At 38.9% G+C, this 17270-nt stretch overlaps 1 pseudogene; it reads right to left on the bottom strand.

The window, feature by feature from the left end:
• Positions 1–1189: 1189 nt before the first annotated feature.
• Positions 1190–9322, bottom strand: LOC101539322 (histone H3.1-like; annotated as a pseudogene).
• Positions 9323–17270: the final 7948 nt, after the last annotated feature.

Below are 17270 nucleotides of genomic sequence, written 5' to 3' on the forward strand. Positions count from 1 at the left end.
GCCCCCATAAAAATAAGAAGGTAGAAATCACGTCATCTTTTCACTCAGACCACAATGCTATGAAAATAGAAATTAATCACAAATAGAAGTGGGGGAAATATCTCAAACACTTGGAACTTAAAAAACTTAATACTGAATAACCAATGGGTCAAACAGGAACTCAGAGAAGTAATCAAAAGATTCCTGGAAACAAAAGTAAAGACACAACTTACCAGAAATATAGGACACAGCAAAATCAAAATTAAGAGGGAAGTTTATAGCAACGCAAGCATTCACTGGAAAGCAAGAAATGCCCCCAAATGAATAATCTAAAATCACAGCTTAACAGAAATAGAGCAACAAATTGGACACAACTGAACTTTCATATGACCAGCAATACCACTCCTGGGAATATACACTAGTGGCCCCAAATACAATGCAGAAAAGCCGCCTACACTCCAATGTTTATTGCAGGACTGTTCACAATATCCAGAATCTGGAAAACAACCCAGGTGCCCCAAATTGATATTCTGTTAGATAGACTTGCAAGGAAGAAGAGGAAATTTTAAAAGACCAAGTCAGAAATGAAAAGGGTGCAGTAATTCTATGTCTGCATTCATTTGTGGAATATAAAACAAATAATGTGAGACTGACACACAAATACAATAGATACAGGGCCAGGATTACTGCTCCATCGTTGGTAGCCTGCCTCATAAGCTGGGGGAGAAGGCAGCTAGAATAGAGAAGGGATCACTAAGTCAATTATGGTAGGAGGGAATCGTTTGGGATGGGAGATGTGTGCTGAAAGTAGATAAAGGACCAAACGTGACAGACTCTCAGTATCTGTATTGCAAACCATATGCCCCGAAGTAGAGACAGAGTATGGGAAAATTATCTTCCATAGAGGCAGGAGGAGGGTGGAACGGGGGTGGGGAATACAGGGGACATTGGTGGTAAAGAATGTGCACTGGTGGAGGGATGGGTGTTCTATATTTGTATGACTGAAACTCAAACATGTAAGCTTTGTAATTGTATCTCATGTTGATTCTATAAAAAAGAAAGAAAAGAATGAAAAGGGTCTGATCTGAGATGCCATAATAGATACCATATAAATTCACATTATAATCAGGGATTACTGTGAAAAATTTTATACCATAAAATTAAAGACATTTGGGGCTATTTATAAACAATAAATGTATAGTGGGAAAATTTATAATTCTTTATAGTGGCTAAATTTTGGACTCATATCTTTCCAAGGCTGAACCGAAGGGAAACAGAGCACCTGAGCAGATAAGTTACTATCAGTGAAATTATAACGGCAATCAAACGTCTTCCTAAACACAAAAACCCAGATGAGTTTACTACTGAAGTCTTCGAAGTCTTTAAAGGTGACCAGCTCCCTATCTTTTTCAGGATTTTCCACTCTATGGAAGAAACAGGAATCTTTCCAATCAGTTTCTATGAAGCAAACAAAACAAAACAAGATAGAGACACCACTAAAAATTATAGACATATATCCCTAAATAATATAGACACAAAGATCCTGAACAAAAAATAGCAAACTGAATAAAACAATATGTAAAAAAACATTGTAGAAATAGAAATTGACCAAGTAAGATTTATCCCAGGGATGCAAAGATGGTATAATATATACAAGTAAATTAACATAAACACCGTATTAAAACAAGGAAAGGTAAAAAGTATACGATCATATCAATATATGCAGAGAAAGCACTTGACAAGATTCAACACCCATCAGTTATTTTTTAAACGTCTCAATAAAATTGAAAAACTTTCTTCAATATATTTAAAGCTGTCTACTACAAACCCACAGCTAACCCAATTAATAGTGTAAAATTGAAAGCCTATTCTCTAAAGTCAGCCGTAATACAAGGTTGTTCACTTTTGCCACTACTGTTCAGTATTGTAACAAAACTCCTCACTGTAGCAACTAGTCTAGAATGGATATTAATGATATCCAGATTAGAATAGAAGTCATATTATCACTCTTTGAAAATAACATCATATTACAATAAGATAACCCTAAAAACTACAAAAAACCTCCTAGAATCAATACACTTATATGATAACATGGTAGGCTACAAAACCTACATATAAAAAATTCATGGTGTTTATATAAGGATGGAAGAGCAGAGAGAAAATTTAAAAACCACTCCCATTTACAATTTTACTCAAAGAATCAAGTACTCAGGAAAAATTTGACAGGAGTCATAAGAGACATATGAAGAAGACTATAAATCCCTTCTAGGAGAAATGATATGAGAAGATTAACACACATATGCTCATGGATTGGTATTATCAAAATTACAATGATGCCTAAAGCACAAGATATTCAATGCAGCCCCAATAATAATACCCATGACATTTTCTAAAGACATAGACCTAATGTTGAAGTGTACATTGCATCATAATCCCCCAATAGCTAATATAGTCCTAGGATAAAAGAAGGTGTTTTCTTCATCTTTGTCCAACTTTAAAGTATACTTTAAAGCAATAGAAATCAAACCAGTGTGGTACTAGAGAAAAAAATATTCTGAGACCAAAGTTACAGAACTGAGAACTCAAAGATTCCCAGGTATATGGACAACTCATCTTCAAAAAAAGGATCTAAGAGTGTGAATTGGGATATGGGAGTCCTTTTCAACATATGCCATTTGGAAAACTCTTCGGTCACGTGTAAAAAATATACTTAGATCCCTATGACACACTATACAAAAAATTTTACACAAACAGACTTAGAAATCAGACCTGAATTCAAAACTCATACTGGGAAAAAAGATATTGAATTCAGAGACATATTCAATAATTCTTTGCTATTGGCCAAGCAAAAGTAAACAAAGTTTAACAAATGGATTTTTTCAAAGTAAGAAGTTTCTGCACTGAAAAACAAACAATTATCATAAAAAAAGATATTTCCACCGACTGGAAGAAAATGTTTGCCTATCACTTATGTGACAAAGGGTTAATACCCAGGATATATGATGCTCTGTCAAACTTAACAAGAAAAATCAATTCCAACAAAAATTGAGGAGAAGAGATGAACAGAAACTTCCTCAAAGAATACCTACAGATTGGCGATAGGTATATTAAAAATGTTCTGATTCCATTATCATATTTTCATATGATAGAAATATTTTCATGCTAATCAAGGCAATGAGTCTCACATCACTGACTGTCACATCAAAAAGAACAAAAATAGCCCCATATTGGCATGGGTACAGGACAGAAGGAACCCTCATCCACTGTTGGTGAGAATGTGAACTGGTTTAACCATTTTGGAAGATAACATGGAAATTTCTCATAAAACTAAGAATCAAATTTCATGCTCCAGCAATTCCACTTGCTGGCATCTAATTTCCAGGGCCCCAAATGTCTATTCAGAAAATACATTTGAGTTCCTACACTCATCACTACACTATTCACAATAGCCAAAATCTGGAAACAATATACATGTCCAAGAACAGATGACTGGATAAAGAAATTTGTATTTATACTCAATAAATACTACTCAGTTATAGAAAAGACAAATCATGGAATTTATTGCTTTCTGATTGGATCTGAAAAATATAATACTGAGTGAAGTCACTCCGAAGGAAATAAACATATACAGAATGACCTCTCTCATACATAGTATATAAAGAAACAGTAAGAAAATAACATTTGCCCAATGGTGCTGGCATAACTGGACAACCACATGCAGAAGAATGGGCTTAGACCTCGACCTGACACCATGCACAAAAATCAGATCAAAATGGATTAAAGACCTCAATATCAGACCACAATCCATAAGGTACATAGAAGACAAGGTGGGCAAAACCCTTCACGATATTGAAGCTAAAGGTATCTTCAAAGATGACACGGAACTAAGCAATAAAATAAAAACAGTTAAACAAATGGGACTACATTAAACTATGAAGCTTCTGCACCGAAAAAGACACAGAGACCTGAATACAAAGGCAATCTACAGAATGGGAAAGGATACTCACGCAATACCCATCCAATAAAGGATTGATATCAAGAGTATACAAAGCACTGGTTGAACTCTACAAGAAGAAAACATCCAACCCCATCAGAAAATGTGCTGAAGAAATGAACAGAAACTTTTCCAAGGAAGAGATACAAATGGCTAAAAGGTACATGGACAAATGCTCTGCATCACTAATCATCAGGGAGATGCAGATCAAAACTACCATGAGACACCACCTCACACCACAGAGACTGGCACACATCCAAAAGAACAAAAGCAAGCACTGTTGGAGAGGATTTGGAGAGAAAGGGGCCCTTCTACACTGCTGGTGGGAATGCCGACTGGTCCAGCCCCTTTGGAAAACAATATGGACGATTCTCAAAAAATTAGAAATTGAGCTTCTATTTGATCCAGCAATACCACTTCTGGGAATATATCCTGGAGAAACAAAAAAATATAGTCGAAATGACATCTGTACTTATATGTTCATCGCGGCACTGTTTACAATAGCCAGAATCTGGAAAAAACCCGAGTGCCCGAGAACAGATGACTGGTTGAAGAAACTTTGGTACATCTATACAATGGAATACTATGCAGCTGTTAGAAAAGATGAAGTCATGAACTTTGCATATAAGTGTATCAACATGGAAAGTATCATGCTAAGTGAAATGAGCCAGAGAGGGACAGGCATAGAAAGATTGCACTCATCTGTGGAATATAAAATAACAGAGTAGGAGACTTACATCCAAGAATAGTAGTATATAATGCCAGGAAGTTGGCTCCATAGCTTGGAAGTGGGCCTCACATGTTGGTGGAAAGTCATCCCAGATATAGAAGGGAACACCAAGTAAACTGTGATTGGAGATCTTGTGCAGGGATGGAGATGCGTGCTGAAAATAGACTAGAGACTGAACACGATGGTCACTCAATGCCCCTCTTGCAGACCACAACACCCAAAAGGAGAGAGAGAGAGAGAACAAATGGGAATGCCCTGCCACAGAGGCGGGGTGGGGATGGGGGTATGGGATCGGGGGGGGGAGGGAGGGATACTGGCTTCATTGGTGGTGGAGAATGGGCACTGGTGGAGGGATGGGCTCTCGAACATTGCAAGAGGGAAAAACAAGCACGAAAAGATGTGAATCTGTAACTGTACCCTCACTGTGACTCACTAAAAAAAATCCCGTTGCTCATCGATTTGTTCAAGCCAGCACCAGTAACGTCTCTCATTGAGAGACTTTTTGTTACTGTTTTTGGCATATTCAATATGCACGGGTAGCTTGCCAGGCTCTGCCACGCAGGCTCGATACTCTCGGTAGCTTGTCGGGCTCTCAGAGAGGGGTGGAGGAATCGAACTCGGTTCAGCCACGTGAAAGTGAATGCCCAACCACTGTGCTATCACCCCAGCCCCATAAAATATATATATATATATATATATGTATATATATATATATATATATAACATTTGTTCAAAGGAAACAGAACCTGAGAATTGGTCTATAGAACTGAGTTTATTATGGTTGGGGATTGGGGATGTAGGATGAAGGGGTGGTAACACTATACTGAAGGTTGTATTATTTGTACATTTAGGTCTAAAATCCTATCATTATCAGTGTTGTAATTCACAATGCCTCACAATGTAATTAATAAAATATTCAAATACACTATGAATAGCAACTTTGTTCATAAATCCCAAAGTTTGGTCCAAATAATTCTTGAAAATAATAAGCTTTAATATATGGAATATTCCAGAAAAAATCCTTCTTTGCATACTAAACATAGCAATGTTCTAATGCACTGTCATCCCATTGCTCATCAATTTGCTCAAACGGGCACCAGTAACGTCTCCATTGTGAGACTTGTTACTGTTTTTGGCATATCGAATACGCCATGGGTAGCTTGCCAGGCTCCACCGTGTGGGATACTAAACATATGTTTGGAAATAGCTACTCTTTTAAGGACAGATCATTGTATCACTGTATCACTGTCATCCTGTTGCCCATCGATTTGCTCAAGCGGGCACCAGTAATGTCTCCATTGTGAGACATATTGTTACTGTTTTGGGCATATTGAATGAGCCACAGTAGCTTGCCAGTATATGCTGTGTGGGCAAGATACTCTCAGTAGCTTGCTGGGTTCTCTGAGAGGGGCAGAGGAATCAAACCTGGGTCAGCCGCCTGCAAGGCAAATGCCCTACCTGCTGTGCTATCGATTCAGCCCAAAGGACAGATACATAATAAATTTTATGATAAATAATATTTAGGAAGAAATAATGAAATCTAGATAACAAGTATCTTAATATTATATTATACAATTGGGATTTTGGGCTGGAGCGATAGCACAGTGGTAGTGTGTTCGCCTTTCACGTGGCCGACCTGTGTTCCATTCCCCCGCCCCTCTCAAAGAGGCCGGCAAGCTACCGAGAGTATTGAGCCCGCACGGCAGAGCCTGGTAAGCTACCCGTGGCGTATTGGATATGCCAAAAAACAGTAACAATAAGTCTCACAATGAGAGACATTACTGGTACCCGCTCAAACAAATCGATGAACAACGGGATGACAGTGACAGTGAAAATTGGGATTTCAAGTAAATTTATGCACAAAGATACATGAATAGTTAAACTTGAATAATTTCCTGGCATTCAGTTCAACTCTACTATTGTTATTGTAATTAAAGAATTTGTAATTAAATATTTCTATAAGGTTAAAGTAGGCTGAACTCCTGTCCAAAACTCTTTATAGCCTCTCAAGCAGATACTCTGTCCTGCTTATAGTACTTTCTAATGACAAAGCAGCATGTTCAAGCTCCATTGTTAGAAATGCTCGTTGAGAAAGATTATTCCGTGTTGTTATGTACATGGGTAACTCCACAGAGTACATAAAGCAGAGGCTCAGAGGTAGCAAACTCTTTCGGGAGAGGGGTTGAAATTTTCGTCTTGAAATTGCATTTGCCAAGTTAGCATGTAGTTTTTACCTGTGGTCTTTGATGTGGTTTTGGAGTAAGGGTGGGATGGTAATTAAGGAGATTAAAATTCCTGTCTGAATTACCCAATAATACTTCCACTGCTCCTGGAAACCTGCATCTGCCCAGTTCTGTCCTTGGTATTATGTTACATAGAGTGTGGAACGGCTGATTTGTGGGGGTTCCCAGCAATATTCAAAAAGACAGGAGCTGCTGCATATTAAAGTGAGATCATACAAAAAAAAGCACTAGATCGTACAGGTGAACTATTTGTTAAATCATCATAATTTCAATAAATCAATCATGTTGAGGAGATTCCCAAATAAGGGAAGGTAGACTCAATCAGCATGAGATTTTGTCGATCAAAATTAATCCAAAAATAATGTATCAATCAATAATCTAAGAAGTCTTGTAATGACTTCTGTAGCTCTGTTTAAGCATAAACAGATAATCAACCATGTTTCCTAGCTGGAAATTAGATCTTTTCCAATTGAACTTAATGAACTCTCTAAGGTACTGAACTTTGGATACCTTCCGCACTATCAGATTGCTACAATTGGAGTGCTCCCTGAATTTACTATCATTTTGTCATTGTGATTATACTTAATGCCTTAAGCACCTGAAATTCAAAGTTGTAATTCACGTGGGGAGTTATAATGCACTGCACTGTAGCACTGCCATCCCGTTAATTGTCGATTTACTCGAGCTGGCGCCAGTAGCGTCTCCATTTGTCCCAGCCCTGAGATTTTAGCATCGGAAACTCGATGCCCTCTCTCGTGGATGCGGCACGCCAGCTGGGTGTCCTTGGGCATAATGGTGACGCGCTTGGCGTGGATGGTGCAAAAGTTGGTATCCTCGAAGAGCCCCACCAGGTAGGCCTCACACGCCTCCTGCAGCATTATTATGGCTGAGCTCTGGGAGCGCAGGTCGATCTTGAAGTCCTGCGTGATCTCGTGCACCAGCGGCTGGAATGGCAGTTTGCGGATGAGCAGCTCCGTGGACTACTGGTAGCGGCGGATCTCGCGCAGCGCCACTCTGTGGGGCCGGTAGCGTTTGGGCTTCTTCACGCTGCCTGTGGCTGGCGTGCTCTTGCAGACCACCTTGGTGGCCAGCTGCTTGCAGGGCACCTTCCCGCCCTTTGACTTGGCCCCGTGTGCTTAGTACGAGCCCTCTTGTTCTTCCCAACTCAGTTCGAGACTCCTTCAGGGTTAGGGAAATGAGACTCATTTTGGTTACTGTTGTTGGCATATATAGTACCTCATGGGTAGCTTGCCAGGCTCTGCCGGGCAGGCGGTATACCCTACGTTGCTGTATTATTTCAATACAGGCAATTGGAATAAATAAAAATGAAAGCCTCTGGAGACCAGTCTTGGTTACCTCATTAAAGATTATAGGAAAGCGAGTCAATTAGCTTCCAGGAGCCACATGGGGCTATTTTGAGTGGCCAGCTTTAATCATTCTCCTATGTATTGTTTTTGCTTCCAGTCTCATAGAGAAAATGCTAATAGATGGGAATATCCTCAACTTCCTCTCCACATCCCCATCTGCCTTGGTATTGCTTATTCTTGTCTCCCATGTTTGGGGAGAGAGGCAGTGGTTCTGCCTTTCATTTGAGGTTTACTGCTTTGCTTTTACTGAACTTCCCATCCCTAAATCGTCCAGAGTTACCTTATTCCATCACATATCCAACGTTCCTCTGCATCTTCAACCCTTCCTTTTTTTCATAGGATTCTTCTCCTCATATTAATTGGAAAAGTAAGATATTCCTATCTCATATACAAACAAATTTCCAGTCCTATTTTTCTACTTCTTGAAAGATTTCTCTTACATCCCTTTTGTTAACACCCAGACATGCTTCAATTTGCTGCAGTCTGTGTTCTTTTCCCATCCTATAAAGGACACCATTCTTATAAAACTCTTAATTATGCGCAATTCAGTGACTAAATTCAGACTTCATCTTATTTTTGTTATTGAGCTAAAATGCACATTTACATAAAATTAACTATTTTAAGGTATACAATTTAGTTACATTAAGTACGTTCACATGTGCAACCATCATTTCTAGTTCCAAAATATTTTCTATCACTCTCTAAAGGAGACCTTGTACCAAAAGCATTTGCTTCCTGTTTCTCGTTACACTTTAGTCTCTAGCAGCCACTAATATACTGTCTATATGAATTTGCCTATTCTAGAAATTTCATATAAATGAGATCATACAATATCAGCTCTCTTGGGATTAGTTTCCTTCTCTTAGCTTAATATTTTAAGATTCTGTGGTGACATATTTAAATGTTGCATTCCTGTTATTTTATTTTAGGCACCATGATTTACAATATTGATAATGGCAGGGTTTCAGGCAAAAACCATTGCAACACCACACCTTACCCTTTCCACCATCATGTTCTGGTGCCACCCACTGTCTTATGCCCCTATCCATCCTACTATGATATGCTTCCTATGAAAGACAAATTTTGTTTCTGTTGCCTTTGAGTATTTTTTCTTTACTATGTTTCTTTATATCCAATATCTGAGAGATCATTATCTGTCTGTCCCTCTTCAGACTAACCTTATTAAGCACAATACTTTCCAGATCCATCTGCATAGTAGAAAATTGAATTATTTCTTCTTATAGCTGAGTAGTATTTCATTGTGCATATGAACCACATTTTTAGTCCATTTATCTGTTATTGGTTTTTCCCCAGATTTTGGCTATGGTAAATAGTGTTGCAACAAATGTAAAATTGCACACATCTTTTCTGAAGACTTTTCACTTCTTTTGAAGCTTGAATAATATTTGATTATGAGGATATATCACATTTTTCAAAAGTTGGTGGTTATTTAGGAGGTTTCTTCCACCTTTCTACTAGCACTTATCTTAATCTTTCAGAGGTATGTGAGACTGTTCAACTCTATTATAAATCCTCAATTCTCTTGTTTACTAAAATGGACCACTCTTCCAACTTTGCCAATTTCTCTCTCGCTATTCTATCTCTTGCTCTTCCTTATGGGTCCCTTCAAAAGAGGCATCCTCAAGAATACCTTGGTTGTTTGGTTCTTTTCTTTTGAGTGGTGGGGATTTAGAGGCCATACCTTGTGGTGTTTGGGAAATACTCCTAGCTCTCTACCCACAGGTCACTACTGGTGGTTCTCAGGGAACCATGAGGCACCAGGGGTCAAACCAAGATGGATCATGTACAAAGAAAGCTGTACTGTCTCTGTAGTTAATGATCTCTGTACTCGAATTAACTCTGTACTATTTCTTTGACTTCCTCAGTTCTTTTCATTTTACAGTTTTGTGCTATCTGCTTAAGTAAGCAGCCCTCTTCCAAAGTAACAAATATCATTGGACTCTATGAAAACTGTGCCAATATACAAGATATAGTAGATACCAAGGTATACTATTTCCAGTATGTAAAGGAAAACAAACAAGGAATATTTGGGACCCCCGTACAAAAAGCTGTATTTTTAATAGGCACATAACTGCCTATGCTGATTCACATTCTTTCACTGCTCAGGAAAAAGCCACACAATGTAAAGAAAAATTTGGTTCCAAAAAGGCTTTCATAATACCCTCCTGTCCCCTGGCCTATTTTTTACCCTTCACACCACATATGCACAATATCAATTCAATGGGCAAAGAAGTCAAAGAATGTGTCATGCGGGCAGAACAATTGGTTGACTCAATTTTCCATTTTTCAATCTATTGCTTTGTTGTCAGACACAGCTTCAGTGAAAAGTTTTGGCAGTGGGAAGAAGGTTCCATTTCAGCAACTCATGCTTTGTTATTTTCTTTTTCTCTTCCTCAAACTAACTCACCTTTAGCTAAAAGGAATATACTCTCAGCAAATATTGACCTAAAGGACTATGTGATTTACATCTTAATGCAGAGTAATAAGTCGCATTGCAATTCTCTTGGGAGCTACATATCCTGGCAGACATTTTATCATTGCTCTAAGTTTAATTTTACTTAGCGATTTTAACAAGTAACAAAGATCAATGTTTTGGGGTTTGTAGAAGAGAGCTGTGCCACAGAGTTTTATCAACGATGTCTTTAGATTCCAGTTCCCCTTAGGACTAAAAAGGACAAGAGTCATTATGAGGCTGTCAGTGTTTCAGGAGAAGTATTTCTGTTGTTATTAATAAAACTAACTGGAAATGTTTCATTCAATATTTAACGAGGATATATTAAATATCTCCCATGCATTCCCACAGCCTTCTTGTCATGCATCTTTTTTATTGCTATTAACATACTGAAGAGAAAAATTCTGTTAAGTTTCTTATTTCTCCTCTTTGCACTGAGTGCATCTTGGGGCAAGAGCCATATCTCACTGATTACTGTATCTTCTGTGCTGGATAAAAATAAATGTTCATTCATTCATTTAAGCAATCAATAACTAGTTTACTGAATGCCTATCATGGGCCTGGCATTGCTCTATGCTCTGGGGAATCAGCAATGAATGAAACAGATACAAAGCCCTGACTAATGTTTACATTATTGGGGGTGTAACATAAGAAAGTAAAATATATAGTATGTAAATTGATGGAAAGTTCTTTGGATAAAAATGAAACAAGAGTAGGGAGAGTGGGGAAAAAAAGTTACTGTTTTATTTATTTATTTATTTATTGCTTTTTGGGTCACACCCGGCGATGCACAGGGGTTACTCCTGGCTCTGCATTCAGGAATCACTCCTGGAGGTGCTCAGGGGCCCATATGGGATGCTGGGAATCGAACCCGGGTCAGCTGTGTACGAGGCAAACGCCCTACCCGCTGTACTATTGCTCCAGCCCCAAAAGTTACTGTTTTAAATGTACATTGTGAGGAAAAATTTTATTGAGAAGGTGGCTTTTGGATGAGATCAAGAGACAGGGGCACAAGCAATCCGCTGGAATATCTCTGAGCAAAGTAGTTTGGATAGAAGACACAGGGAAAGAGTTCTCAGGAGATTGCATAAAACACATCTTTAAAGAGGAGAGGTGGTAATTAGAGAATCCCCAGAATTAACTGGTAGGGTCTGACTTCCATTCTCATAAGATGACAGGATACTAGGAAGAGAACAACCTGCCAAGGGCAAAGGTAAACACAAGTGGGTCGTTTCAAAGGATATTTTGTTAATGGTAATTCTGGCAGGAGAGGATGCTGGCTTGGCTAATAGAGAAACAGTAGAGGGCAGATCAATGATCAGGTTCTAGATCTATTTTAAAGGATATGCTAAATATGTTTGCTAGAGAAAAATACAGTATAGAAGAAAAAATGAAGCATAACTTGAAAGGATTTTAAAAAATTGTTAGTATTTTTTAAGACTAACAAAAATATTAACACTGTGAGGTATAGTTACAGACTTACAAACCTTTGTGCTTGCATTTCAGTTATACAGTGGTCGAGTGCCCATCGCTCCACCAGTGCCCATTTTCCACCACCGATGGTCCCAGCATCCCTCCCACCACCCCCACCCCATCCTCGCCCCACCTCACCCCGCCTCTGTGGCAGGGCTTTCCCTTTTGCTGTCTCTCTCCTTTTGGGTGTTGTGGTTTGCAGTAGAGGTATTAAGGGGCCATCATGTTCGGTCTAGTCTACTTTCAGCCTGCATCTCCCATCCCGAATGGGCCATCCTAGCACTCTTTACTTGGTGGTCCCTTCTCTACCTGAGCTGCCTTTTCCCCCAGCATGCAAGGCTGGCTTCTAAGCTGTGGAGTAATCCTCCTGGTACTTATCTTGAGAGGATTTTTTTGATGAAGCGATGATAGAATAGGATTAATTCCGAGTTACAGAACACTACTGAATGGACCTTTTTGGAGCATGAAGGATAGAGAGATCAACTGACTCATTTTTAATGTTTAAGATTTATGTGACAGCTACCATATCAACTCACCAACTGGCCCTGCTCTACTGATTCCCAGCTAAATCTCCTGGGAGATGAATTAAGCAGCTACAAATTCATGGGAACACCAGTCCCAGGAGCTGAAAATTCCAAGGGACCTTCGAGAGGAGGGTAGGCCAAGACCATGATCTGCAGAAGAACTGGCAGCTTCACCCACACCCCACTGCTGTAGTCACACCAATGGCTCAACTCCAGTGTTTCATATATACTCTGCAGACACAACAAACTGGGAATAATACAGGTACCCTGATGACAGGTTAGAAATTTGGGGTCTTCTTGGGATTGGGGTGGATAGCCTCCCCACAACCCAGTACTTCATGAGCTCAGCAGCCACATTCACCTCTCACAAGTTCTGTCATGTCAACTCATTGGCCCAAACCATTGATCCTAAAGTCTCTGAACTTCGAAGCTGAGTGAAACCTCCTAATTTCTCAATACTGAAAATCCAGTAAGGGCACACCAAATTAGATGGAAAAGTAACATTGAAGTCAACTAAACTTAACAAACAAAAATAAAAATAGAGAATCCAACTAGCAGCAAACAGCAAAATAAATTCATAGAAGTGGACTTAACAACCTCGTAAATAGATATAATAATTTTCACATAAAAATGATTTTTTCCGGGCCGGAGCTATAGCACAGCTGGTAGGGCATTTGCCTTGCACGCGGCCGACCCGGGTTCGATCCCCAGCATCCCATATGGCCCCCCAAGCACTGCCAGGAATAATTCCTGAGTGCAAAGCCAGGAGTAACCCCTGAGCATCGCTGGGTGTGACCCAAAAAGCAAAAAAAAATGATTTTTTCCTTATACTTATTGATTTTCACACTGGAGTTTTGTTATCTAATCAATTTCAGTGCTAGAATTTTACCAAAAATTGTGGCTTTTGTCAATATTAAAATAATTTTTGGTATAAAAACAAGCAATGGTTGAAATTGATTTAAGTAAATAATCTTCTTGTTTGTTTTTGAGCTACATCCAGGGGACTCAGGGAATACTCCTGGATCTGTGCTCAGGAATCCTCTGGCAGTGTTCAGGACAATATGTGTATTGCCAGGGAATGAAACCTGGAATGGCAGCATGCAAGACAAGTGCTCTACCCACTGCACTATTTCTTCACTTCTCAATTAATCCTTCTTGAAGTTCTCTGCCATATTTGTTTTGTTTTGAGTTTTGATGCTACTATGAATTTTTATCATGTTCACAAAGTTGTTTGAATTATAATGTTATTTTTACACTCATTAGTTGCTGTTGGAATTTCATACAGAAATACCCCATAAATGCAGTAAAAAAATCTGGAAAAACACAACCCCTTCCAAGATGTCTACTAGATATCCAGAAATATTCAAGAGGCAAAAGAATGCATGAAAATAGGGTTCAGAGGAGAGGTCTAGGTTACATACAGACATTGGGGACTGACTGACACATAGACACCATCTAAAGGCATGCGCTTTGACAGTAGAAGCATAAAGCGAGTACAAATGAAGTATAAATAAGGAATGAGGAGGAGGCAAACCAACAATAGTAACTAAGATGAAATGGAGAATGAGGGAAGTTGAAACTCAGGAAACTGTAGTGTCACAGACAGCTTTCAAAGGGAATGAATTAATCAACTTAGTAAAATGCTTCTGGCAGATCAAACAAGATAAAGACAGAGTTGATAACTGGGTTTAACAAAATCAAGGTTATAGGTGGCCTTAACAAAAGCCATTCTAGTGGAAGAAAACTGTTCATGTGAATGGGTTTCGGGAAAACTGGGATGAGAAAAAGTGACCAGTCATTCAGGAGGAGAGAATGTGAGTATTTTCTGGCACTTTTATATGACAGAGTGGCAAAAGAAAAGAATGGTGACTAGAGAGAATGTGATGTTGGCAGTATTTTTACTAAATTGGAATGTGTATGTGTTGTAACATGTATATGTTGGCCAAAATGATCTAGTAGAGAAAAGAAAATTGATGATGTGGGGAGAAACTGATTAGGCATGAGTCCTGTACAAATAGGTGAGAATGGAGGTATATAGTACATGAATTGATAACTTTCACTGAAAGTACCAAGTGACAAAGACAAAGCAGTTGCTTAAATCTCTGAAACAGGATCAGTGGAATGCTCTAAAATATAAACTTCTTGAGAATAAAGTGATTGTATGATTATTTTCTGCTGTATTTCCAGTGTCTAGAATAGGGCCAAATATATTTGGACTGGAGCGATAACACAGCAGGCAGGGTATTTGCCTTGCACGCGGTCAACCTGGGTTCGCTTCCGCAGTCCCTCTCGGAGAGCCGGCAAGCTACCGAGAGTATCCCACCTGCACGACAGAGCCTGGCAAGCTACCCATGGTGTATTCGATATGCCAAAAACAGTAACAACAGGTCTCTCAATGGAGACGTTACTGGTGCCCGCTCAAGCAAATTGATGAGCAACGGGAAGACAGTGCTACAGACAGTGCTACAGAATAGGGCCTGGAATAGGTTCCAAGAATTTAACAAATGTTCATTGACTGAGTCATTCATTTTCTTTCCTTTAAGATGGGCCAAATAGTGTTATTAAGTTTTGACAGTTAGTGGAATGTACCCTAATATCAGGATTTGGAGGTTCACAACTGGAGGTTCTAAATATATGTTTTCACTTTCAGAAATAATCTGAAAGTGCCTGGAGAGTGGATCCTAGGAATATTGAGGGGAAGGACAGACATAGTAACGAATGTGTCTTAAATGTATATTTTAAATCTTCACCTTTATTTGGTAAATGGTTGTTTGGGATACCCAAACCATTGCCAGAGAACTATTAAGGATGCATTAATGTACACATATGTTAAATCAAAGTTGTGGATTAAAACTATTGGGAAAAGGGGGAAGTTTCATTCTTTAAGAAAAGTGGAAAATCACTTCCTTCTAATTAAATAGAACTAGTGCTGGAGAGTTTTCGATTCTTTGCACAGGATGTTTTATAATAGATTCTTTCTTTAATTAATTCTAAAAGTCAGTGGCTGAAATAGGAGAGAATTATGAGCACCTGAAATTTCTCTCAGACAATCCCAACAAAAATATTTTTGAAGAGACTTCATAAGAGGCATTCCAATGCAAAGTTAGATTCAACTCATGTATAATTTGTTTCCAAGTGATTCTCTGACATTTTTAGGTTTTGTTTTGGGTGCAGTGGGAAATCAATGAGTAACATGCAGGCCTCTCCTTGAGGGAGCTCTTGGCCTGGTAGTGGATACTGTCCAGAAAACAGATAATTAGCAGAGTAGTTTAATTATGAAATATTAATGAGCATTGTAGATATAGTACAGAGGGTAAAGTTCTTGCCTTGTATGCAGCTGACCTGGGTTCAATTCCCAGCACCACTATGGGCCACCTTGAGCCCACCAGGAGTGAGCCTTGAGCACAGTTGTGTGTGGCCCCAAAACAAACAGTACAAGAAATTATAGAATAGTGTTAAGGAGTATCTTTGTAGGGCCACCTTATCACTTTCAGGCAGAAAGATTAATAAAGATGCATTTATTTGGTGTGTAAAAATGACAAATATTTTCCAAAATCTAAAAATATAAAGTCCCATGTCCCTATACCCCCCTCTTCAGCCATCATCAACATATCCCAAGACCGTTTCCTTCCCCTCATTTTATCCTGATGTATTTCCAAACAAATCACAGACATATCATTTTACCTGTTAAGAAATTATTATGTTTCTTTAACTAGAACATGTTTTCCTTGACATAATTGTTATCACACTCTGCATAATTAACAATAAGGAAGACTTCTTAAGAAAAGGGCCATTGAACACTGGCCGATAGACCATGTATAAGTAAGTCAGGAGAAAGTGATGAGCAGAATAGTTGATGTTTCTAGCTAAGCAAAGGAGATTTTAAGGCATTGAGATGGGCTAGCAAGAACCTGAGTTCTGTGAAAGACCGATGTAGTTCAATGACAGAACACAGAAAGGGTGACCAGGTTCTGAGTGAATCCTGTCAGTGATAGTCTTGTTTAATCTTTGCACAATGGTACTATGACAGGTACATATAATTAACAACAGACAAGGGAAGGATATGTCCAGATGTTGAATAATTGACACACCTACAGTCCTGCAGCTCAACAAATGGAAGAGGTTGATTGTGAACCTTGGTTGGCATGGGTGCCACTCTACCACCTTAACTACACAGATGTATTTGCTCTGATCATTCTCAAATATTTGTCCCTTAACTCTTGTTATGTCAAGTCAACCCCTTGACCAATTAATGGTCAATTGACTTGCTTTGTAAAATGATAAAATGAAGTGGTTATTGGAGGGAGAGGATGGGATTGGTTCGGTTTAAAGTGAAAAAAATTCATGGCAGGACTTGCTCTTAGACTATATAAATCCTTTGCAGTTCAAGCACATGAGTTTAACTGAGTCATCCACTGTTGCCCAATAGTAGTATAGCTTAATTGTAAGAAAAGCGTCTGGAAGGGAAAAACAGTCTCCTGAGTGCT

The sequence above is a fragment of the Sorex araneus genome, chromosome X (assembly GCF_027595985.1).
Source record: "Sorex araneus isolate mSorAra2 chromosome X, mSorAra2.pri, whole genome shotgun sequence".
Lineage (NCBI taxonomy): Eukaryota > Metazoa > Chordata > Mammalia > Eulipotyphla > Soricidae > Sorex > Sorex araneus.